This window comes from Gorilla gorilla, chromosome 8 (genome assembly GCF_029281585.2).
Source record: "Gorilla gorilla gorilla isolate KB3781 chromosome 8, NHGRI_mGorGor1-v2.1_pri, whole genome shotgun sequence".
In the NCBI taxonomy this organism is placed as follows: Eukaryota; Metazoa; Chordata; class Mammalia; order Primates; family Hominidae; genus Gorilla; species Gorilla gorilla.
In genome coordinates, this window is record NC_073232.2 from 71,984,385 (window position 1) to 72,006,574 (window position 22,190).

General features: G+C 46.8%; 1 protein-coding gene and 1 non-coding gene across 4 annotated transcripts in view; both read right to left on the reverse strand.

Annotated features, from left to right (window-relative positions):
- Positions 1–22,190, reverse strand: part of ZNF487 (zinc finger protein 487) — a 46,375-nt gene that overhangs the window by 11,181 nt on the left and 13,004 nt on the right. The window lies entirely within an intron of this gene.
- On the reverse strand, positions 12,004–12,067 carry LOC115936109 (U7 small nuclear RNA). The gene has a single exon (XR_004071691.3). It is a non-coding gene; the product is annotated as a U7 small nuclear RNA (small nuclear RNA).

A 22,190-nucleotide genomic window follows, 5' to 3' on the forward strand; every position in this document is an offset into this window, starting at 1 on the left:
TCCTTGGACCAGACTGAGGACTTATCTTCCTCTTTGGCATGCTTTCCTCTAATCCCCACTCTTCACCTATTTTATATATAGCTACCCTTTCCTAATTGGTTTTCTACACTGTTATGCCCACCGTTGAGTGGTGTCTTCACTTTAACATTTTTTGCATACTCACAAACCAATGAGCACACACTCTCCATTCTGAGTGCTATAAAGAAAGACCCCAGACTCAGTCAGTAGAGGGGGAGACAGTTTGACTTCAGAGAGAGACAATTTGACTTCAGAGAGATGGCTTGACTTCAGGGAAGGGGCAACCTGACCTCAGGGAAGGCAACCTGCCCTTCCCGTCCCCTTTCCAGTTCCCCTCTCTGCTGAGAGCCATTTTCATTGCTCAATAAAATTCTCTGACTTCACCATCCTTCAGTTTGCCCATGTGACATTCTTCTTGGACACCAGACAAGAGCTCAGGATCCACTGAGTGCAGGTACCTAGAAAGACTGTCACGCTGGCCCTTTGTCCTCACCAGAGGAGGGCAGCCACCCCATGCAACGAGACAAGGGGCCAACTGAGCTGCAAACACACAGCTGTCTGCAGACAGCAAAACTAAGAGAGCACCGTAACACTCCCTCTAGGGTTTTGGGGTAGTGGGCACCCTTGCCTTGGCACCGCCATCCAAGTGTGCGAGCAAGTGTGGGATCTGGCTGGCCATTCTGGACACGGAGCTTGCTCCTGCCAGTGCCTGGAGCAGCCAGCCAGATCCCGCACTCACTCACATGCTCCATCCTGCAAGGGGTTGAGCGCAATGGGCCGAGTAAATGGGACAGCGCTGACACGAGTCCAACAAAGGGGCCAAGAAAAATCCTGCATCACAATGACCAAGGACTACACATAAACATTCAGAGACAGGAAGAAAAGGAGGAACCAGCAAATGATGAGAGAAGGAAAGTTAAAAGTAAAGGTCGGCAACATGGTGAAACCCCGTCTCTACAAAAAAATACAAAAATTAGTGTGGTGGTGCATGCCTGTAGTCCCAACTACTCAAGAGGCTGAGGTGGGAGGATCACTTGAACACCTGAGCCCAGGATGTCGAGGCTGCAGTGAGCTATGATCGTGCCACTGTACTCTAGCCTGTGTGACAGTGAGACCCTGTTCAAAAAAGAAAGGAAAAAGTTAAGGCAAAGTGCAGTGGCTCTCACCTGTAATCCCAACACTTTGGGAGGTCAAGGTAGGAAAATTGCTTGAGCCCAGGACTTCCACACCAGCCTGGGCAACGTGGCAAATCCCATCTCTACAATAAATAGAAAAATTGCCCAGGTGTGCTGGCTCACGCCTGTAATCCCAGCACTTTGGAAGGCCGAGGCAGGTGGATCACCTGAGGTCGGGAGTTCAAGACCAGCCTGACCAACATGGAGAAACCCCATCTCTACTAAAAATACAAAAAAATTAGCCAGGTGTGGTGACGCATGCCTGTAATCCCAGGTACTTGGGAGGCTGAGGCAGGAGAATCGCTTGAACCTGGGAGGTGGAGGTTGCGGTGAGCTGAGATCACGCCATTGCACTCCAGCCTGGGCAACAACAGCGAAACTCTGTCTCTAAATAAATAAATAGAAAAATTAGCTGGGCATAGTGGCATGCACCTGTAGTCCCAGCTACTCAGGAGGCTAAGGTGGGAGTATCACCGAAGCCCAGGGAGCTCAAGGCTAAAGTGAGCCGTGATGGCACCACTGCACTCCAGCCTGGGCAACAGAGTAAAACACTGTTCCCGCAACCAAAAAAAAATTAAAAGGGAAAGTTAAAAGAGTGTGGTGTCCTGTAAGCCAAGTGAAGAAAGTCAACCAGAAGGGAAAAACACAGGCATACCTCAAAGATAATGTGCATTCAGTTCTGGACCACTGCAATAAAGCAAATGTCACTTGAGTCATGCGAGTATGTTGGTTTCCCATGCATGTAAAAGTTATGTTTTCACTATACTAGTCTATTAAGTGTGCAATAGCATTATGTCTAGTAAACCAATGTACATATCCTAGTTTTTTTTTTTTGGAAGACAGAGTCTCGCTCTGTTGCCCAGGTTGGAGAGCAGTGGTGTGATCTCAGCTCACTGCAACCTCTGCCTCCTGGGTTCAAGAAATTCTCATGCCTCAGTCTCCTGAGTACCTAGGATTACAGGAGTACACCACCACGCCCACCTAATTTTTCTATTTTTTGGTAGAGACAGGGTTTCACCATGTTGGCCGGGCTGGTCTCAAACCCTTGGCCTCAAGTGATCCACCCACTTTGGCCTCCCAAAGTGCATGAGCCACCGTGTACAGACATACCCTAATTTTAAAATACTTCATGGCCTAAAAATGCAGGCCAAGTACATTGGTTCATGCCTGTAATCCCAGCACTTTGGAAGGTTGAAGTGGGAGGATCATTTGAACCAAGGAGCCCAAGATCAGCCTGGGCAACATAAGGGACCCTGTCTCTTATTTATTTAAAAAAATAAATAAATAAATGATGGCCAGGTGCAGTGGCTCACGCCTGTAATCCCAGCACTTTAGGAGGCCGAGGCTGGTGGATCACCTGAGGTCAGGGGTTCGAGACCAGCCTGGTCGACATGCTGAAAGCCCGTCTCTATAAAAATACAAAAATTAGCCGGGTGTGGTGCACGTCTGTAGTCCCAGGTGCTCAGGAGGCTGAAGCAGGAGAATCGCTTGAACCCGGGAGGCAGAGGTCACAGTGAGCCAAGGTCGCACCACTGCACTCCAGCCTGGGTGAAAGAGCCAGACTATGTCTCAAAAAATAAAGTAAAATAAAAGAAATGCTAACAATCATCTGAGCCTATAGTGAATCATAATCTTTTTGCTGGTAGATGGTCTTGCCTCAATGTTGATGACTGCTAGTGGTGGTTTGCTGAAGGCTGGGATGGCTGTGCAATTTCTTAAAATAAAAGGACAATTAAGTCTGCCACACTGATTGACTCTTCCTTTTTTTTTTTTTTTTTTTTTTTTGAGATAGAGTCTCACTCTGTAGCCCAGGCTGGAATGCAGTGGCACAATCTTGGCTCACTGCAAGCTCTGCCTCCTGGGTTCACACCATTCTCCTGCCTCAGCCTCCCGAGTAGCTGGGACTACAGGCACCCACCACTACACCCAGCTAATTTTTTGTAATTTTAGTAGAGACGGGGTTTCACCGCGTTAGCCAAGATGGTCTCGATCTCCTGACCTCGTGATCCGCCTGCCTCGGCCTCCCAAAGTGCTGGGATTACAGGCGTGAGCCACTGCGCCTGGCCTTTTTTTTTTTTTTTTTTTTTTTTTGAGACAGAGTTTCACTCTTGTTGCCCAGGCTGGAGTGCAATGGCGCGATCGCAGCTCGCCACAACCTCTGCCTCCCAGGTTCAAGCAATTATCCTGCCTCAACCTCCCGAGTAGTTGGCATCACAGGCATGTGCCACCATGGCCGGCTAATTTTGTATTTTTAGTACAGATGGGGTTTCTCCACGTTGGTCAGGCTGGTCTCAAACTCCCGACCTCAGGTGATCCACCTGCCTCAGCCTCCAAAAGTGCTGGGGTTACAGGAATGAGCCACTGCACCCGGCCGGCTCTTCCTTTCACGAAAGATTTCTCTGTAGCATGAGATGCTGTTTAATTTTACCTATAGTAGAACTTCTTTCAAAATTGGATTCAATCCTCTCAAACCCTGCTGCTGCCTTATTAACTAAGTTTATGTAAGTCTAAATCCTTTGTTGTCATCTTAACAATGTTCACAGCATCTTCACCAGGAATAGATTCCATCACAAGAAACAATTTTCTTATCTCACGCATAAGAAGCAACTCCTCATCTGTTCAACTTCTAACATAAGATTGCAGCAATTCACTCACATCTGCAGGCTCCACTTCTAATTCTAGTTATGCTATTTCCACATCTGCAATGACTTCCTCCACTGAAGACTTGAACCCCTCGAAGTCATCCATAAGGGTTAGATTCAAGTTCTTCCAAATTCCTATTAATGTTGTTAATTGGACCTATTCCCATGAATCGTAAATGGTCTTAGTGGCATCTTGAGCAGTGAATCCATTCCAGAAGGTTTTCAATTTACTTTGCCCAGGTCCATCAGAGGGATCACTATCCATGGCAGCTATAGCCTTACAAATTTTTCTTTTCTTTTTTTTTTTTTTTTTTCTGAGATAGAGTCTCATTCTGTTGCCCACGCTGGAGTGCAGTGGCACAATCTCGGCTCACTGCAACCTCTGCCTCCCAGGTTCAAGCGATTCTCCTGCCCCAGCCTCCCGAGTAGCTGGGATTACAGGTATGTAACACCACACCCAGCTAATTTTTGTATTTTTAGTAGAGACAAGGTTTCACCATGTTTGCCAGGTTGGTCTCAAACTCCCGACCTGAGGTGATCCACCAGCCTTGGCCTCCCAAAGTGCTGGGATTACAGGCATGAGTCACCACGCCTGGCCACAAATTTATTTCTTAAACAATAAAAGTTGAAGGTTGGGCGCAGTGGCTCATACCTGCAATAACAGCACTTTGGAAGGCCGAGGCAGGCAGATCACGAGGTCAGGAGTTTGAGACCAGCCTGGCCAATATGGTGAAACCCTGTCTCTACTAAAAATACAAAAATTAGCCGGGCGTGGTGGCGTGCACCTGTAGTCCCAACTAGTCGGGAGGCTGAGGCAGAAGAATCACTTGAACCCACGAGGCAGAGGTTGCAGTGAGCCGAGATTGTGCCACTGCACTCCAGCCTGGGCGACACAGCAAAACTCCATCTCAAAAAAAGAAAAATAAAAAACAAAACTTGAAAGTCAAAATTACTCCTTGGCCGGGCGCGGCGGCTCATGCTTATAATCCTAGCACTTTGGGAGGCTGAGGCAGGCAGATCACTTGAGGACAAGAGTTCAAGACCAGCCTGGCCAACATGATGAAACCCCATCTCTACTAAAAAAAAATACAAAACAATTAGCTGGGTGTGGCAGCAGGCACCTGTAATCTCAGCTACTGAGGAGGCTGAGGCAGGAGAATCGCCAAACCTAGGAGGCAGAGGTTGCAGTGAGCCGAGATCACGCCATTGCAATCCAGCCTGGACAACAAGAGCGAAACTGTCTCAAAAAAAAAATTACTCCTTGATCCATGGGCTGTAGAATGGATGCATGCTAGTAAGCATGAAAACAACATTAATTTCATACCTCATAGCTCTTATGTGACTAGCTTGTCAATGAGCAGTAACATTTTGAAAGAAATATTTTTTTCTGAACATTAGGACTCAATAATTTGTTTAAAATAATCAGTAAACCAGCTGGACGTGGTGGCTCATGCCTGTAATCCCAGCACTATGGGATGCCGAGGCGGGTGGATCACAAGGTCAGGAGTTGGAGACCAGCCTGACAAACATGGTGAAACCCCGTCTCTACTAATAATACAAAAATTAGCTGGGTGTGGTGGTGCGCACCTGTAATCCCAGCTACTCAGGAGGCTGAGGCAGGAGAATCACTTGAACCCAGGAGGCGGAGGTTGCAGTGAGCCGAGATCACACCACTGTACTCCAGCCTGGGTGACAAAGCAAGACTCCATCTCAAAAAAAAAAAAAAAAAGAAAGAAAAGAAAAAAAAATTTCAGTAAACCATGCTATAAACAAATATGCCAGCCAGGCACAGTGGCTCACGCCTGTAATCCTAGTACTTCGGGAGGCTGAGACGGGTAGATCACCTGAGATCAGGAGTTGGAGACCAGCCTGGCCAACATGGTGAAACCCTGTTTCTACTAAAAATACAATTAGCCGGGCATGGTGGCACACACCTGTAATCCCAGCTACTCAGGAGGCTGAGACAGAAGAATCACTTGAACCAGGAGGCAGAGGTTTCAGTGAGCCAAGATCGTGCCACTGCACTCCAGCCTGGGTGACACAGTGAGACGTTGTCTCAAAACAAAAAAAAAAAAAGAAAAAAAAGTGTTCCTTTGCATTTACATTTGGGCTGTTCGGCACAAGAGGCCTAATTTAGGCCTGTCTTGGCTTTTGATATATGCCTTCCTCATTAAGCTTAAGTATTTCTAGCTTCTGATTTAAAGTGAAAGATGTATGACTCTTCCTCTCACTTGAACACTGAGAGGCCACTGCAGGGTAGTTACCTACCCTAATTTCAATATTGTTGTGTCTCAAGGAATAGGGAGGCCAGAGGAAAGGGAGAGAGAAAGGGGAACAGCCAGTCAGTGAAGCAGTCAGAACACAGGCAACATTTGTTAATTATAACCATCTTATATACGGTCAAAACAATTACAATAATAATAACAGAAATCACGGATCACAGATTGCCATAATAGATAATAAAAAAAAGTCTGAAATAGGGCAAGAATTACCAAAATGTGACCCAGAGACACAACATGAGCACATGCTAAAAAAAAAAAAGAAAGAAAAACAGTTGTGAGGCTAGGTGAGGTGGCTCATGCCTACAGTCCCAGGGCTCTGGGGGACCAAGGTGGGATGGGAAGATCACTTGATGCCAGGAGTTCAAGACCAACCTGGGCAACATAGTGAGACCACGTTTCCACCAAAAAAAAAAAAAAATTTTTTTTTTTTTTCAAGACAGTGTTGCACTCTGAAACCCAGACTGCAATGCAGTGGCATGATCTCGGCTCACTGCAACCTTAGCCTCCTGGGTTCAAGCAATTGTCCTGCCTCAGCCTCCCAAGTAGCTGGGACTACAAGTGTGCACCACCACGCCTGGCTAATTTTTATATTTTTAGTAGAGACGGGGTTTCGCCATGTTGGCCAGGCTGGTCTCAAACTAACGACCTCAGGTGATCCACCTGCCTCGGCTTCCCAAAGTGCTGGGATTACAGGCATGAACCATCCGCCTGGCCCAAAAAGAAAATTTTTTTTTTTTTGAGATGGAGTTTTGCTCTTGTTGCCCAGGCTGGATTGCAATGGCGTGAACTCGGCTCACCGCAACCTCTGCCTCCTGAGTTCAAGCAATTCTCCTGCCACAGCCTCCCGAGCAGCTGGGATTACAGGCATGTACCACCTTACCCAGCTAATTTTGTATTTTTAGTAGAGACAGGGTTTCTCCATGTTGGTCAGGCTGGTCTCAAACTCCCGACCTCAGTTGATCCACCCGCCTCCGCCTCCACAAGTGCTGGGATTACAGACATGAGCCACCGCACCTGGACAAAAAAAATTTTTTAATTAGCCAGGCATAGCCAGGCATGGCTGTGGTCCCAGCTACTCAGGGGGCTGAGGCAGGAGAATCCCCTGAGTCGAAGAGTTCAAGGTTACAATGAGCTAAGATCATGCCACTGCACTCCAGCCTGGGTGACAACATGAGACCCCTGTCTCTATTTATTAAAAAAAAAAAAAAAAGAAAAGAAAAAAGGCCGGATGCGGTGGCTCATGCCTGTAATCCCAGCACTTCAAGAAGCTGAGGCAGGTGGATCACGAGGTCAAGAGATCGTGACCATCCTGGCCAACATGGTGAAACCCCACCTCTACTAAAAATACAAAAATTAGCTGGGTATGGTGGTGCACACCTGTAGTCCCAGCTACTCAGAAGGCTGAGGCAGAAGAGTCGCTTGAACCCAGGAGGCCAAGGTTGCAGTGAGCTGAGATCACGCCACTGCACTCCAGCCTGGTGACAGAGGGAGACTCTGTCTCAAAAAAAAAAAAAAAAAAAAAGGTGTCTACAGATTTGCTCAATGCCGGGTTTCCACAAACTTTTAATTGTTAAAAAAAGAAAAAAGAAAAAAAGCACAATATCTGCAAAGTACATTAAAGCAAGGGACAATAAAACGAGGTGTGCCTGTAATCAATGATATCAAATATGGCTAGAAAGCCACGTAAGAGGGGCCAGGCATAGTAGCTCAACCCTATAATCCCAGCACTTTGGGAGGCAGAGGTTGCAGTGATCTGGGGTCGTGCCACTGCACTCCAGCCTGGGCAACAGAGCAAGACTCCATCTCAAAAACAAACAAACAAACAAACAGAAAGAGTAATTCACTAGATAATTTTTAAAAAAGAAAGTCATGTTAAGAGGAAGACTGAAGATTTCACCACTAGAGGTCACTGCTGACTTTAACTAAAAGGACTGGGATAGAATTAAGGCTTTGAGTTCACTACAGACCAACCTTGGAGATAAAGAGACAAAAAGTTTGTGAACAATTTTTGGTCTGAATGGGGTTATGTGAACTAGTGTGTGTGAGACATAGCTTTGCCCTGGAACAAACACACCTGCCACCCACCTGGGGATGACAAATGACAAGGCAGAAACAAACAACTAGGACTTGTATCAAGTTCTAAAGGATAATTTCCCTAATATAAAGAAATTAAATCTATAATTTTAAAATTATTCATAAAGAAAAGCCAGACCCTAGAAAAATTCACTGCTGTAATTTTACAAGCAATTAAGGAATAAATAGCACCAAACTTACACAAGCACTTATGGAGAATAAAGAGAAAACACTAAACATGTTTTCTGAAACAGGCATAAAATTGATATAAACCTAACAAAGGCCGGGGGCAGTGGCTCATACCTGTAATCCTGATGTTTTGGGAGGCCAAGACAGGAGGATCACTTGAGCCCAGGAGTTCAAGACCAGCCTGGACAACATAGCAAAACACCATCTCTAAAAAAAATACAAAAAAGTAGCCAGGCATTATGGTACATGCTTGTAGTCCCAGCTACTCAGGAGGCTGAGATCAGAGGATTGCTTGAGCCCAGGACTTCAAGGGAGAGGTGAGTTATGATCATCACACCACTGCGCTCCAGCCTGGGTGACAGAGCAAGACCTTGTCTCAAAAAAAACAAAAGGCTGGGCCGGGCATGTTGGCTCACGCCTGTAATCCCAACACTTTGGGAGGCCAAGGCAGGCAGATCACCTGAGGTCAGAAGTTTGAGACCAGCCTGATAAACATGGTGAAACCCCATCTCTACTATAAATACAAAAATTAGCCGGGTGTGGTGGCTAACGCCTATAATCCTAGCTACTCAGGAGGCTAAGGCAGGAGAATCGCTTGAACTGGGGAGGTGGAGGTTGCAGTGAGCCGAGATCACGCCATTGCACTCCAGCCTGGGCGATGAGAGTGAAACTCTGTCTCAAAAAAAAAAAAATTAAGATATTAGAAGAGGCCGGGTGTGATAGCTCACGCCTGTTATCCCAGCACTTTGGGAGACCAAGGTGGTTAGATCACTTGAGGCCAGGAGTTCAAGACCAGCCAGGCCAATATGGTGAAACCCTGTCTCTCTAAAAATACAAAAATTAGCCAGTCCTGGTGGTGCCTGCCTGTAATCCCAGCTACTTGGGAGGCAGAGGCACAAGAATCGCTTGAACTCAGGAGGCGAAGGTTGCAGTAAGCTGAGATAGGGCCACTACACTCCAGACTAGGCATTAGAGTGAGACTCTTTCTCAAAAAAAAAAAAAAAAAGACTTTTAAGAAAGGAAAATAACAGCCAGGCATGGTGGCTCATACCTGTAGTCTCAACACTTTGGGAGGCTGAGGTGGGTGGCATCTGAGGTCAGGAGTTCAAGACCAGCCTGGTCAAGATGGTGAAACCCCGTGTCTACTAAAAATACAAAAAATTAGCTGGGCATGGTGGCAGACACCTGTAATCTCAGCTACTCAGGAGGCTGAGGTATGAGAATCGCTTGAACCCAGGAGGCAGAGGTTGCCATGAACTGAGATCATGCCACTGCACTCCAGCCTGGGCGACAGAGCAAGACTTGGTCTCAAAAAAAAAAAAGAAAGAAAGAAAGAAAACAACAGGCTCTTTCAGGAACAAAGACACAAAAACATCTAACAATTTGTCATGGAATATATTTTAAAAGGATAAAGCAACAATATGACTTTGTTCCTGGAAAATAGGCTGATTTAACATTTGAAAATCAAAATATTAATAAAATTAACTCGATCCATAGGTTAATATCAATCAATCCACTGAAAAAGAATAAAACAATATAATCATCTCAATAATAATTAAATTCATTCTTCTGGTCTATTAGCTAAAAAATAATAATTCAACGGCCGGACACGGTGGCTCACGCCTATAATCCCAGTACTTTGGGAGGCCGAGGCGGGCAGATCATGAGGTCAGGAGATCGAGACCATCCTGGCTGACACGGTGAAACCCTGTCTCTAACTAAAAATACAAAAAATTAGCTGGGCGTGGTGGCAGGCGCCTGTAGTCCCAGCTACTCGGGAGGCTGAGGCAGGAGAATGGCGTGAACCCAGAGCTTGCAGTGAGCCGAGATTGAGCCACTGCACTCCAGCCTGGACGACAGAGCGAGACTCCATCTCAGAAAATAATAATAATAATAATAATAATTAACTCACAGCCTGAGCAACACGGCAAAACCCTGTCTGTACAAAAAATAAACAAATTAGCCAGGCATTGTGCTGTGCACCTGCAGTTCCAGCTACCTGGGAGACTGAAGTCAGAGTTACCTGCAGTGAGCTGTGATCGCAACACTGCACTCCAGACTGCATGACAGAGTGAGACCTGACTTAAAAAATTTTTTTAAAAAGTTCAATACCCACTGGATGATAAAAAGTCTCAGCAAACCAAGGGCCAGGTGCAGTGGCTCACGCCTGTAATCCCAGCATTTTGGGAGGCCAAGGTGGGTGGATCACCTGAGGTCAGGAGTTTGAGACCAGCCTGGCCAACATGGCAAAACCCTGTCTCTATTAAAAGTACAAAAACTAGCCAGGTGTGGTAGCATACACCTGTAGTCCCGGCTACTTGGGAGGCTGAGGCAGGAGGATCACTTGAGCCTGGGAGGTGGAGGATGAAGTGAGCCAAGACCATGCCACTGCACTCTAGCCTGGGAGACAAAGTGAGACTACACCGAAAGAAAGAAGGAAGGAAGGAAGGAAGGAAGGAAGGAAGGAAGGAAGGAAAGAAAGAAAGAAAGAAAGAAAGAAAGAAAGAAAGAAAGAAAGAAAGAAAGAAAGAAAGAAAGAGAGAGACTGGATACCTTGGGAACAGCAATAATGAGAGGCAGGAAGAGGAAGAAGACTTCACGGACAAGACAGAAAAAGAAATAATTACAGAGGAAGGACTAGATCAGAAACCAACTGAGAAGACATTTTAGGGAGATTAAACATGAGCATCAACTGGACAGAATGCTCAATTAAGGCAAGCACTAAAGTATCCATGACATTTGGATACCCCTACCAGGCAGATCCAGCAAGTCATGTTGTTCAAAATAAGAAAGGGAAATGTGGAGATACTTGCCAGAAAATACAGCTTTAACCTTGCTGTTGTACAATCTACACATACATTTAAGGAGTTTATCTGAAGGTGACATAATCCATTCTTTCATGCAGCTATCCCAGCTTCTATGCCTGGATCAAGCAGGACTATCAGAAAGAGGTCTATGGGACCAAGGTGCCTCCATCCCTAGAAATGTACTGACTGAGTACTCCATCCACACGAAGTACTCAATTACAGGCAGCAGACTGCACTGATTTCTGGTACTCACTGAAAGACTGAAGACTCTCTACTAAGTCATCTACAGGAAGACCGGAAAAAGAATGTTTTTTAGACTTCAATGCCAAGAACTGTTTTTTGTTTTTTGTTTTTAAGGGGCTTTCCAGGGTGAAAGGAAAATAAATCTTGGGGCACCAAAATCACTAAGCTAAAGAGAAAACTCAAGCTGGGAACTGCTAAGGGCAAACCTGCATCTCACTCTAAAGTCACCCCTCTGCTCACTAAGATAAATGCAAAGCTGATTGCCTCCTTTGAAGAGGCTAATTAGCAACTCAAAAGAATGCAACTATTTGTCTCTTCTGTATCTAAGACCCCGGAAGCCACCTGCCCTTCAAGTTGTCCCACCTTTGCTTCCAGTTGTCCTGCCTTTCCGGACTGAACCAATGTTCATCTTACATATATTGATGTCTCATGTCTCCCTAAAATGTACGAAACCAAAGTGTGCTCTGCCCACATTGGCGCATGTCATCAGCACCTCCTGAGGCTGTCATGGGCGCGTGTCCTCAACTTTGGCAAAATAAACTTTCTAAATTAACTGAGGCCTATCTCAGATATTTTGGGTTCACACTGGCAAAAACTGGAAAGCCTGCCAGACAAATTCTAAAAGAGCTGTAACTCTTTTTTGTTTTGTTTTGTTTTTGTTGTTGTTGTTTTTTTATTGAGACGGAGTCTCGCTCTGTTACCCAGGCTGGAGTGCAGTGGCCTGATCTCGGCTCACTGCGAGCTCCGCCTCCCGGGTTCAGGCCAGTCGCCTGCCTCAGCCTCCCGAGTAGCTGGGACTACAGGCGCCCGCCACCACACCCAGCTAATTTTTTGTATTTTTAGTAGAGACGGGGTTTCACCATGTTGGCCAAGATGGTCTCGATCTCCTGACCTCGTGATCCGCCCGCCTCAGCCTCCCAAAGTGCTGGGATTACAGGCATGAGCCACCCTGCCCGGCAAAGAGCTGTAACTCTTAATGTCTCATGAGGAATTCTTTTTTTTTTTTTAATTGAGGCGGAGTCTCCCTCTGTTGCCCAGGCTGGAGTGCAGTGGTGTGATCTCGGCTCACTGCAACCTCCAACTCGCGCGTTCAAACTATCTCATGAGGAATTCTTTTCTTTTCTTTTTTTTTCCCCCCCAAGACGGAGTCTTGCTTTGTCGCCCAGGCTGGAGTGCAGTGATGCAATCTCGGCTCACTGCAACCTCCACCTCCAGGGTTTAGGCGATTCTCCTGCCTCAGCCTCTGGAGTAGCTGGGATTACAGGCATGCGCCACCATGCCCAGCTATCTTTTGTATTTTTAGTAGAGACGGGGTTTCACTATGTTGGCCAGGCTGGTCTCGAACTCCTGACCTCGTGATCCTCCCCCCTCGGCCTCCCAAAGTGATGGGATTACAGGCGTTAGCCACCGCGCTAGGGTTTTTGTTTTGTTGTTTTGTTTTGTTTTCTGGAGATGGAGTCTCACTCTGTCACCCAGGCTGGAGTTCAGTGGCTCTATCTCGGCTCACTACAACCTCCGCCTTCCGGGCTCAAGGGATTCTCCTGCCTCAGCCTCTGGAGTAGCTAATGAATGGGATGACCTGGACATTCACCCCTCTGGAGTTCGGTGGTTTTCATCTTTCATGTCAGGCAGAAATTGGTAATCCAGGAAACTGTTTCCTGAACTACTTTCTGAGTAAGCATGGTGGAAGCACCCACATCTCTCAAGGCCACCTGTGGTAATTGGCATAGTATGGGAAGCTCTCAGTATCTGGAATGAGTAAATAATTCAGAAAAATTCAAAGGCCGTTGGGGTGTTTAAGACATAATTTTCTTGGCCAGGAGCAGTGGCTCACACTTGTAATCCCAACACTTTGGGAGGCAGAGGCGCGCGGATCACCTGAGGTCAGGAGTTCAAGACCAGCCTGGCCAACATGGTGAAAATCTATCTTTACTGAAAATACAAAAATTAACCGGGCGTGGTGTCGCGCGCCTGTAATCTCAGCTACTCTGGAGGCTGAGGCAGGAGAATCGCTTGAACCCGGGAGGCAGAGGCTACAGTGAGCCGAGATCCCACCACTGCACGCCAGCCTGGGCGACAGAGCGACACTCCATCTCAAAAGAAAAAGAAAAATAATTTTCTTAGAGGTAGGTAATATTTCTTTCCCTCCCAACCAGGTTCTCTCAACCCTGAAAATGGAGAGACATTTCCTGGGCAAGCCTGACCCTAGCCTTAGGCCCAGCTCACCTCTCTGACAGCTGGAGCAAAACTCCTGTTGAGTCAGCTGGGGTGGCTTGTGGAGCACAGGCATTACATATTGCCTCTCCGTGCAAATCTGGGCCGTGCTCTTTCTCAGCCTCGTCCTCCGCCGCTGTGAAACTCTGGTGAGAAGTCCCCATTCAGGTGGGCCATGCTTCCTCTACCTTACAAGCGCTGCTCTGGTTTTAGAAATTCGGATCTGGCCCTAGGGGCCAAAATCATTTTATTTGGGGCTTACATCAGGGCCCCAAGTCTTGTAACTCCCTGTGCCCCAGAATCTCGGGTTGGTCCTTCAAAAACCCAATCAAGACGACTGAGGACACACTGGCTGGACGGTTCAGACTAGGCCCGCAGCCCTCCATTATGAAGTGCGGGCCCACGAACCCTGACTACAAGTGCCCCAGGATAAAACGGAGCCTGCATTATACTTGGCAACGATGTCTGGGGCTCAGTACTGTAACCATGCAACGCTGGACTTCCGCCGAATGGGCTTTTAGAGGGCAAGCAGAGCGGTGAGCCCCGAGGTCCAGCTCCCGGACTGTGCTAGAGCGGGCGTTGCCCGCCTCCTTCCTGGAGCGCGAAGCGTCCCCGTAGTCCCCACTAGGGCGCGCAGTGGCGTCCGCACAAGAGCGGCAAACGCCGCTAAGGCCGGCTGCCAGCCTGGCGCGCTGTCTCCTACGCGCCAAAGGGCCAAGGCCGCGGCCCCGCCCTCCCGCGGGTTCAGCGTGCTCTTTGACCCCAGAGGCGACCCCACCGCGCCCAGCCCTGCCACTCTCGGAAATGGGCTGCGCATGCGCGGCAGTGCCCGTCGCTGCCACAAGCGCGCCGCGCGCCACGGACCTAGAGGGGCCGTTTCCCGTCAGGTTCCGCGACACAACCTCGCCTCGCCCCGCCCCGAGCTGCGTCGTCCAGCCGGGAAGGGGCGCGTCAGGCGTTGACCCGGACGTGGACAAAAGACCGCAAAGGACGCCTGCACGGCAGGCATGGAAAGGCGAGAGAACCCATGGCGCAGGGATTCTCCCGGAAAGCAAAGCAGCTGAGTGATGTGGTGGTTGGTAGTCACGATGCCAATGGGATAGTGCTCGCTTCTCAAAATTTGAGACTTACTTGCAATACACAGAATTTGAGGGTGAATAAAAGTGCAAACTAGGCCGTGCGCCGTGGCTCACGCCTGTAAACCCAGCACTTTGGGAGGCCGAGGCGGGCGGATCAGGAGGTCAGGGGATCGAGACCATCCTGGCTAACACGGTGAAACCCCGTCTCTACTAAAAAATACAAAAAAAAATTGGCCGGGCGTGGTGGCGGGCGCCTATAGTTCCAGCCACTCGGGAGGCTGAGGCAGGAGAAGGCCTTGAACCCGGGAGGTGGAGCTTGCAGTGAGCCGAGATGGAGCCACTGCACTCCAGACGGGGCAACAGAGCGAGACTGTCTCAAAAAAAAAAAAAAAGTGCAAACTAAAAGAAAACGACTATCACACACAGCCTCGTATCCCTTAAAGGACTTTTTTTTTTTTTTTTGAGACAAGGTCTGGCTCTGTTGCCCAGGCTGGAGTGTAGTGGCGCAGTCACGGCTCACTGCACAGCAGTGATGGGAGCAATGTGTACGTGAAGACTTGGCATGATTCACTCCCTGCATAATCAAGTACTAATGTGCCCATTGGAATAGGTGTAGAGAGAATGCATTCTTGACATGGCTCTACGAATAAGATAGATTTTGTTTTAATTCTGCTTTATCTTTTCTCAGCTTTTCAGACTAGTCTCTACCAATTTAACTGCATAAGTACATCAAAATCAATTTTAATTAAAAATCCAAAGTTTATTCCAGAGCTATTGATTTTCCAGTATGTTTTACAGCACAAGCATTCATGTTACACTAAATAAATTTTTGCATTACTTGGTTTAAAAACTATTCTTTCAACAACATTGAATATTAAAATAGCACAAATCAGCAGATCATTCACAAGTTTCAAAGCACATACACTGCATTTTTAGGAGACTGACAAGTGATGTAGTTAAATTTTGTGAGCTAGTGAAAGAAGACCAGTATAGTCATAATAAACACTGTCCTCAGCTTACTGTTCAAAAGTATTTTGAAAATCTGTGAGTCGAGGGCCAGGTGCAGTGGCTCACGCCTGTAATCCTACCACTTTGGGAGGCTAAGGCGGGAGGATTGCCTGAGCTCAGGAGTTGAGACCAGCCTGGGCAACATGGTGAAACCCTATCTCTACTAAAACACAAAAATGAGCCGGGCGTGGCGGCATGCACCTGTATTCCCAGCTACTCGGGAGGCTGAGGCAGAAGAATTGCTTCAACCCAGGAGGTGGAAGTTGCAATGAGCTGAGATCATGCCACTGCACTCTACACTTCAGCCTGGGCGACAGAGCGAGACTCCGTACCTTAAAAAAAAGAAAAGATAAAAGAAAATCTGAGTCCTAACAATTTTTTAAAATATTAAAAGAATTGCATTATTTCAAACCTTGTGCATAACATACAACTTTCAAATATTTATTCATATTATTTTAAATTTATATAAATTCCCATAAAACATGAGAGCATTATACTCATCAGGCAGCCCTTGCTTGGTACAGTTCTGATATGCACGAATTTCAGTCACCATGATTTAATAACACCAGTCCCCCAACGACACAACTCAAATTTCAGGTACACAGTATATTAACTGTGAGTTTTCGCATAAAGTGCAGGCTGCTAGCTCTTCAGTCTACACATCATCACATTAATAACAAATGCGTGTCATGATCAGTAACCAATCACATCACTTCTGTCTGTTGGTGACTGCTCACTGTAAGTTTGTTATTCGGCTCACTCAGAAACAGTAACATCTGTAGTTGTGTGGGCTTCATCTTCCAGTGATATATACTGTTGTGGTTACTGAGAACTGCAGAACTCTCCCCCCATAACTCCATCTGAAACTCTGCACTGAGAGACAAATTGGCATGGCTTAGTAGCATAGCCTGTGTTCCCAGGATGACCCCAGTCCCCACCATTAAAATGCCTGCCTGAGAAATCTCAGTGCTGCCAGGATAACTTACTATTCTTGCCAATATCTGACCATAGGCTCCTGACCGCTCTCTCTTAGAGCATTTACTAAAAAGGACTTACGGTTATGAATCTGTCCTCTGTCCCTTTGAGATGTTTATGTGATACACATGTTGTGTATGTGTATGCAAGTGTGTATCTCCTACAGCTAAGAAGTGTCTTTCTCAAGGAACATAGCTTTCTCAAGGAGCCATTGCTTTGAAATGTAGTGATTGGGAAAGATAAGGCCTCTGTCTCCCAGTCTCCGTGGGAGGATGGAATCTAACTTTGACCACTGCCAGCAGGCAGACACCGCTGGCCTCATCACATTTACACTGGTCCCTTGTAATTTTTCACATCCCCAACTCTACTGAGCCCCAACTCGTACCCCTCCATACTCCCTCATTCCCCCTTTAAAATCACCAATCGACTACATTCAGTGGAGAGTATTTGGAAAAAAAAAAAGGAAGAAAATGAAAAAAAGGTATAAAATATCCAACCACCAAAAAAAGAAAAAAAGCCCGATCATCACTGCACAAATCAGAATGGAGCTCAGCTCTTTCCCCTACTGTCAGTGGTTACTGAATAAAATGTTAATGTCTGCTGTGTTTATCTGTGATATTACCCAAAGATACGAGATAGATTCCCCACCCAAAACCTGGTTTTTCAAAACTGGTGACAGCCCCACATGCACAGAGAGAATATGTAAAGGCTTATGACTCACATGAGGCTTTCTGGGGAGAACAGGGATGAATCCCAAATGGGTTCAAAAATAGCTTAAGGCTGGGTGCAATGGCTCATGCCTGTAACCCCAGCATTTTGGGAGGCCAAGCCAAGAGAGGATCACTTGAGCTCAGGAGTTTTGAGATCAGCCTGGGCAACACAGTGGCACTCCTCATCTCTACAAAAAAAAAATTAAAAAATTAGCCAGGCGTGGTGGCACACCCCCGTGGTTCCAGCTACTGGGCAAGCTGAGCTGGAAGGATCGCTTGAGCCCAGGGGTCTAGGCTGCAGTGAGCTGTGATCAGGGCCCTGCACTCCAGCCTGGGTGACACAAGACCCTGTCTCCAGAAAAAGAAGAAAAAAAAATGGCTTGAGAGCAGGGAAAAGAGACTGGCTTTGGGTGTTATTAAGGTTAAGGAGTGGGGCGGAAATGAAGGCTCCAATGCACATGCTGGGGCCTGCGTGGCTTGAGCTTGCCTTTAGAGCCAAAAGAGGAAGCACCTGGGCTTTTGAATCAGCCATCCGGGTGTGGGACAGAAGGGGAGGGAAGAGGTGGGGCTTGAGAGCTGACAGTAGTCAAAGATAAAATATGGAGTCAGACTCTCTAGTTCATAAAAACTACATTTACAGAGAATGTAAAAAAATGGAAAATTAAAAGAGAATTGACCAACAAAGATGAAATTGCAGCAAAGAAAAAGTGATAACACAGGAAGTGAAACTCGAATTGAGCATTTCCTGCAGTGCCACCCAGTCCTTGTTCTCATCATGCAGGTTTCCTGCTCCTCGCAGAGCCAGCAAAGTTTACTTTGCGGTGTAGGAACTCTCTTCTAGTTGTCCTCTTCTTTTCCACCCTACCATCAACTGGCAGGCTTTGCAAGTGCTCCCATAATAATGGTGCAAACTGGCCCGGTGCGGTGGCTCACGCCTGTAATCCCAGCACTTTGCGAGGCTGAGGTAGGAGGATCACCTGAAGTCGGGAGTTCGAGACTAGCCTGACCAACGTGGAGAAACCCCGTCTCTACTAAAAATACAAAATTAGCCAGGCGTGGTGGCCCATGCCTGTAATCCCAGCTACTCAGGAGGCTAAGGCAGGAGAACTGCTTGAACCCGGGAGGTGGAGGCTGCAGTGAGCCGAGATCACGCCATTGCACTCCAGCCTGGGCAACAAGAGCAAAACTCCATCTCAAAAGAAAAATGATAATAATAATAATAATGGTGCAAACTTTGGCCAGGCACAGTGTGCTCATGTCTATAATCCCAGCACTTTCGGAGGCCAAGGCGGGTGGATCACCTGAGATCACGACTTCGAGACCAGCCTGACCAACATGGTGAAACCCCATCTCTACTCAAAATACAAAATTAGCCAGGCCTGGTGGCGCACACCTGTAATCCCAGCTACTCAGGAGGCTGAGGCAGGAGAATCGCTTGGATCCAGGAGGTGGAGTTTGCAGTGAGCTGAGATCGCACCATTACACTCCAGCCTGGGCAACAAGAGCAAAACTCCATCTCTAATAATAATAATAATAGGCCGTCCATGGTGGCTCACGCCTGTAATCCCAGCACTTTGGAAGGCCGAGGCAAGCGTATCACCTGAGGTCGGGAGTTCACGAGCAGTCTGACCAACATGGAAAAACCCCATCTCTACTAAAAATACAAAATTAGCTGGGTGTGGTGGCACATGCCTGTAATCCCAGCTATTAGGGAGGCTGGGGCAGGAGTATCCTTGAACCTGGGAGATGGAGGTTGCAGTGAGCCAAGATCGCACCATTGCACTCCAGCCTGGGCAACAAGAGCGAAACTCCATCTCAAAAAATAATAATAATAAAAAATAATAATAATGGTGCAAACTCTGAAGTTTACAACGTGGTTCCAAATGTATTACTAGTAGGATCACCATAGTGCAAGTGTTATCACCTTTAGAGATGAGGAAATAGAGATGTCAAGGCTTTTTTTTCTTCTAAATCATTGGTATCTACTGTTATTTTACACTTCACAGCCACTTAAATTTAGATGCTAAATTTACATCAGAAATACTTGATCTATAATTAGATTTTATTAAATTTACTATGGATAAAAAGGCATTCACACACCCAAATTATTCTGGGCACTTAAAAGCTTTCCGGCTGGGCATAGTGGCTCACGCCTATAATCCCAGCACTTTGGGAGGCCGAGGCGGGCAGATCACCTGAGGTCAGGAGTTGAACTCCTGGCCAACATGGTGAAACCCCGTCTCTACTCAAAATACAAAAAATTAGCCAGGTGTGGTAGCACATTCCTGTAATCCCAGATACTCAGGAGGCTGAGGCAGGAGAATCACTTGAACCCAGGATGCAGAGGTTGTGGTGAGCCGATATCTCACCATTGCACTCCAGCCTGGGCAACAGAGTGAGACTCCGTCTCAAAAAAAAACAAAACAAAAAAGAGGCCAGGCTTGGTGGCTCACACCTGTAATCCCAGCATTTTGGGAGGCCAAGTCGGATGGATCACCTGAGGTTGGGAGTTCGAGACCAAACTGACCAACATGGAGAAACCCTGTATCTACTAAAAATACAAAATGAGCCTAGCCGGGTGTGGTGGCACATGCCAATAATCCCAGCTACTAGGGAGGCTGATGCAGGAGAATCACTTGAACCCGAGAGGCGGAGGTTGCAGTGAGCCAAGATCGCGCCATTGCACTCCAGCCTGGGCAAAAAGAGCAAAACTCCGTCTCAAAAAAAAAAAGTTTTCCAATAACTGAATCAAGTATCAGTATTTAAATTAAAACTTACATTAAAAGTAAAAGTAAACATTCAGGCCTGGCATGGTGGCTCACACCTGTAATCACAGCACTTTGGGGGCCAAGGCAGGTGGCTCACCTGAGGTCAGGAGTTCGAGACCAGCCTGGCCAACATGGGGAAACCCCGTCTCTACTAATAATACAAAAATTAGCCAGGCGTGGTGGTGGGTGCCTGTAATTCGAGCTAGTTGGGAGGCTGAGGCAGGAAAATCACTTGAACACAGGAGGCGGAGGTTACAGTGAGCTGAAATAGTGCCACTACACTCCAGACTGGGCAACAGAGTGAGACTCAGTCTCATTAAAAAAAAAAAAAAAAAAAATGCTTCAATACATGTTAACTGCTGAGGAACATTACAACAATATAAGCAGAAATAAGCTCAAAATGCACGTTGAAGCATTACAAAATACTGAAAAGGAATTTTTTTTAAATACTGAATTCACAAGCTTATAGTTCACTTCTGTAACACAGCTGTTAACTCTTCCTTGGTTACTTACATAATGTTAGACTGAATTAAGTAGAATTTTCCTATGAAATTAGCTTTAAATAGTGAGTTGACTTGACTAATAATATATGCATCACTGTGCTTCAACATCCAGTCCATTTCTATTCTCTGTGACTTGTGTATGTCAATATATACCAGTGTCTTGTGGTTTCTCTCTTTTCAGTACCATTAGATATACAGTTGATTTTTTTTTTTTTGGAAACAGAGTCTCGCTCTGTCGCTGAGGCTGGAGTGCAGTGGCACAATCTTGGCTCACTGCAACCTTCGCCTCCCAGGTTCAAGCGATTCTCCTGCCTCAGCCTCCAGAGTAGCTGGGATTACAGGCCCACGCCGCCATGCCCTGCTAATTTTTTGTATTTCAGTAGAGACAGGGTTTCACCATGTCACCCAGGCTGGTCTCAAACTCCTGAGCTCAGGCAATCTGCCTGGCTCACCCTCCCAAAGTGCTGGGATTACAGGCGTGAGCCACTGCACCCAGCTTTTTTTTTTTTTTTTTTCGGAGACAGGTTCTTACTCTGTCACCCAGCCTGGAGTGCAGTGATGCAATCAGAGCTCACCACAGCCTCTATCTCCTGCTCAAGTGATCCTCCTGTTTCATCCTCTCCAGTAGCTGGGACTATGGGCATCTGCCACAATGCCCAGCTCATTTTTTTTATTTTTATATATTTATTTTTTTGAAACGGAGTCTTCCTCTGTCACCTAGGCTGGAGTACAGTGGCAAGATCTTGGCTCACTGCAACCTCCATCTCCAAGGTTTAAGCAATTCTCCTGTCTCAGCCTCCCCGATAGCTGGGACTACAGGTGTGCGCCACCGCGCCCAGCTAATTTTTTATATTTTTGGTAGAGACAGGGTTTCGCCATCTTGGCCAGGTCAGTCTCAAACTCCTGGCCTCAAGTGATCCACTCACCTCGGCCTCCCAATGTGCTGGGATTACAGGCAGGAGCCACCGCACCCAGCCGACCCCATCTCCTTAAAAAAGAAAAAAATCCACATATACATGGACCCACACAGGTCAAACCCATTTTGTTTAAGGGTCAACTGTACTTTTATTATTAGAATTCAATAAGAGATTAAATGAATGCTTGATGCCCCATCTTCAATTCTCCACTTCAGCTCAAGACGAATTGAGTAACAGGGACCAGGTTACATTGGAAAAAAAAAACATTTTTTGACAAAATGTAAGGACAAAAATGGTTTCCAATTGGCCAGGCATGGTGGCTCACGCCTGTAATCCCAGCACTTTGGGAGGCTGAGGCAGGTGGATCACGAGGTCAGGAGATCAAGACCATCCTGGCCAACATGGTGAAACCCCGTCTCTACAAAAAATACAAAAAATTAGCCGGGCATGGTGGCAGGCACCTATAGTCCCAGCTACTCCGGAGGCTGAGGCAGGAGAATAGCGTGAACCCGGGAGGTGGAACTTGCAGTAAGCCGAGATCACGCCACTGCACTCCAGCCTGGGCGACAGAGTGAGACTCCGTCTCC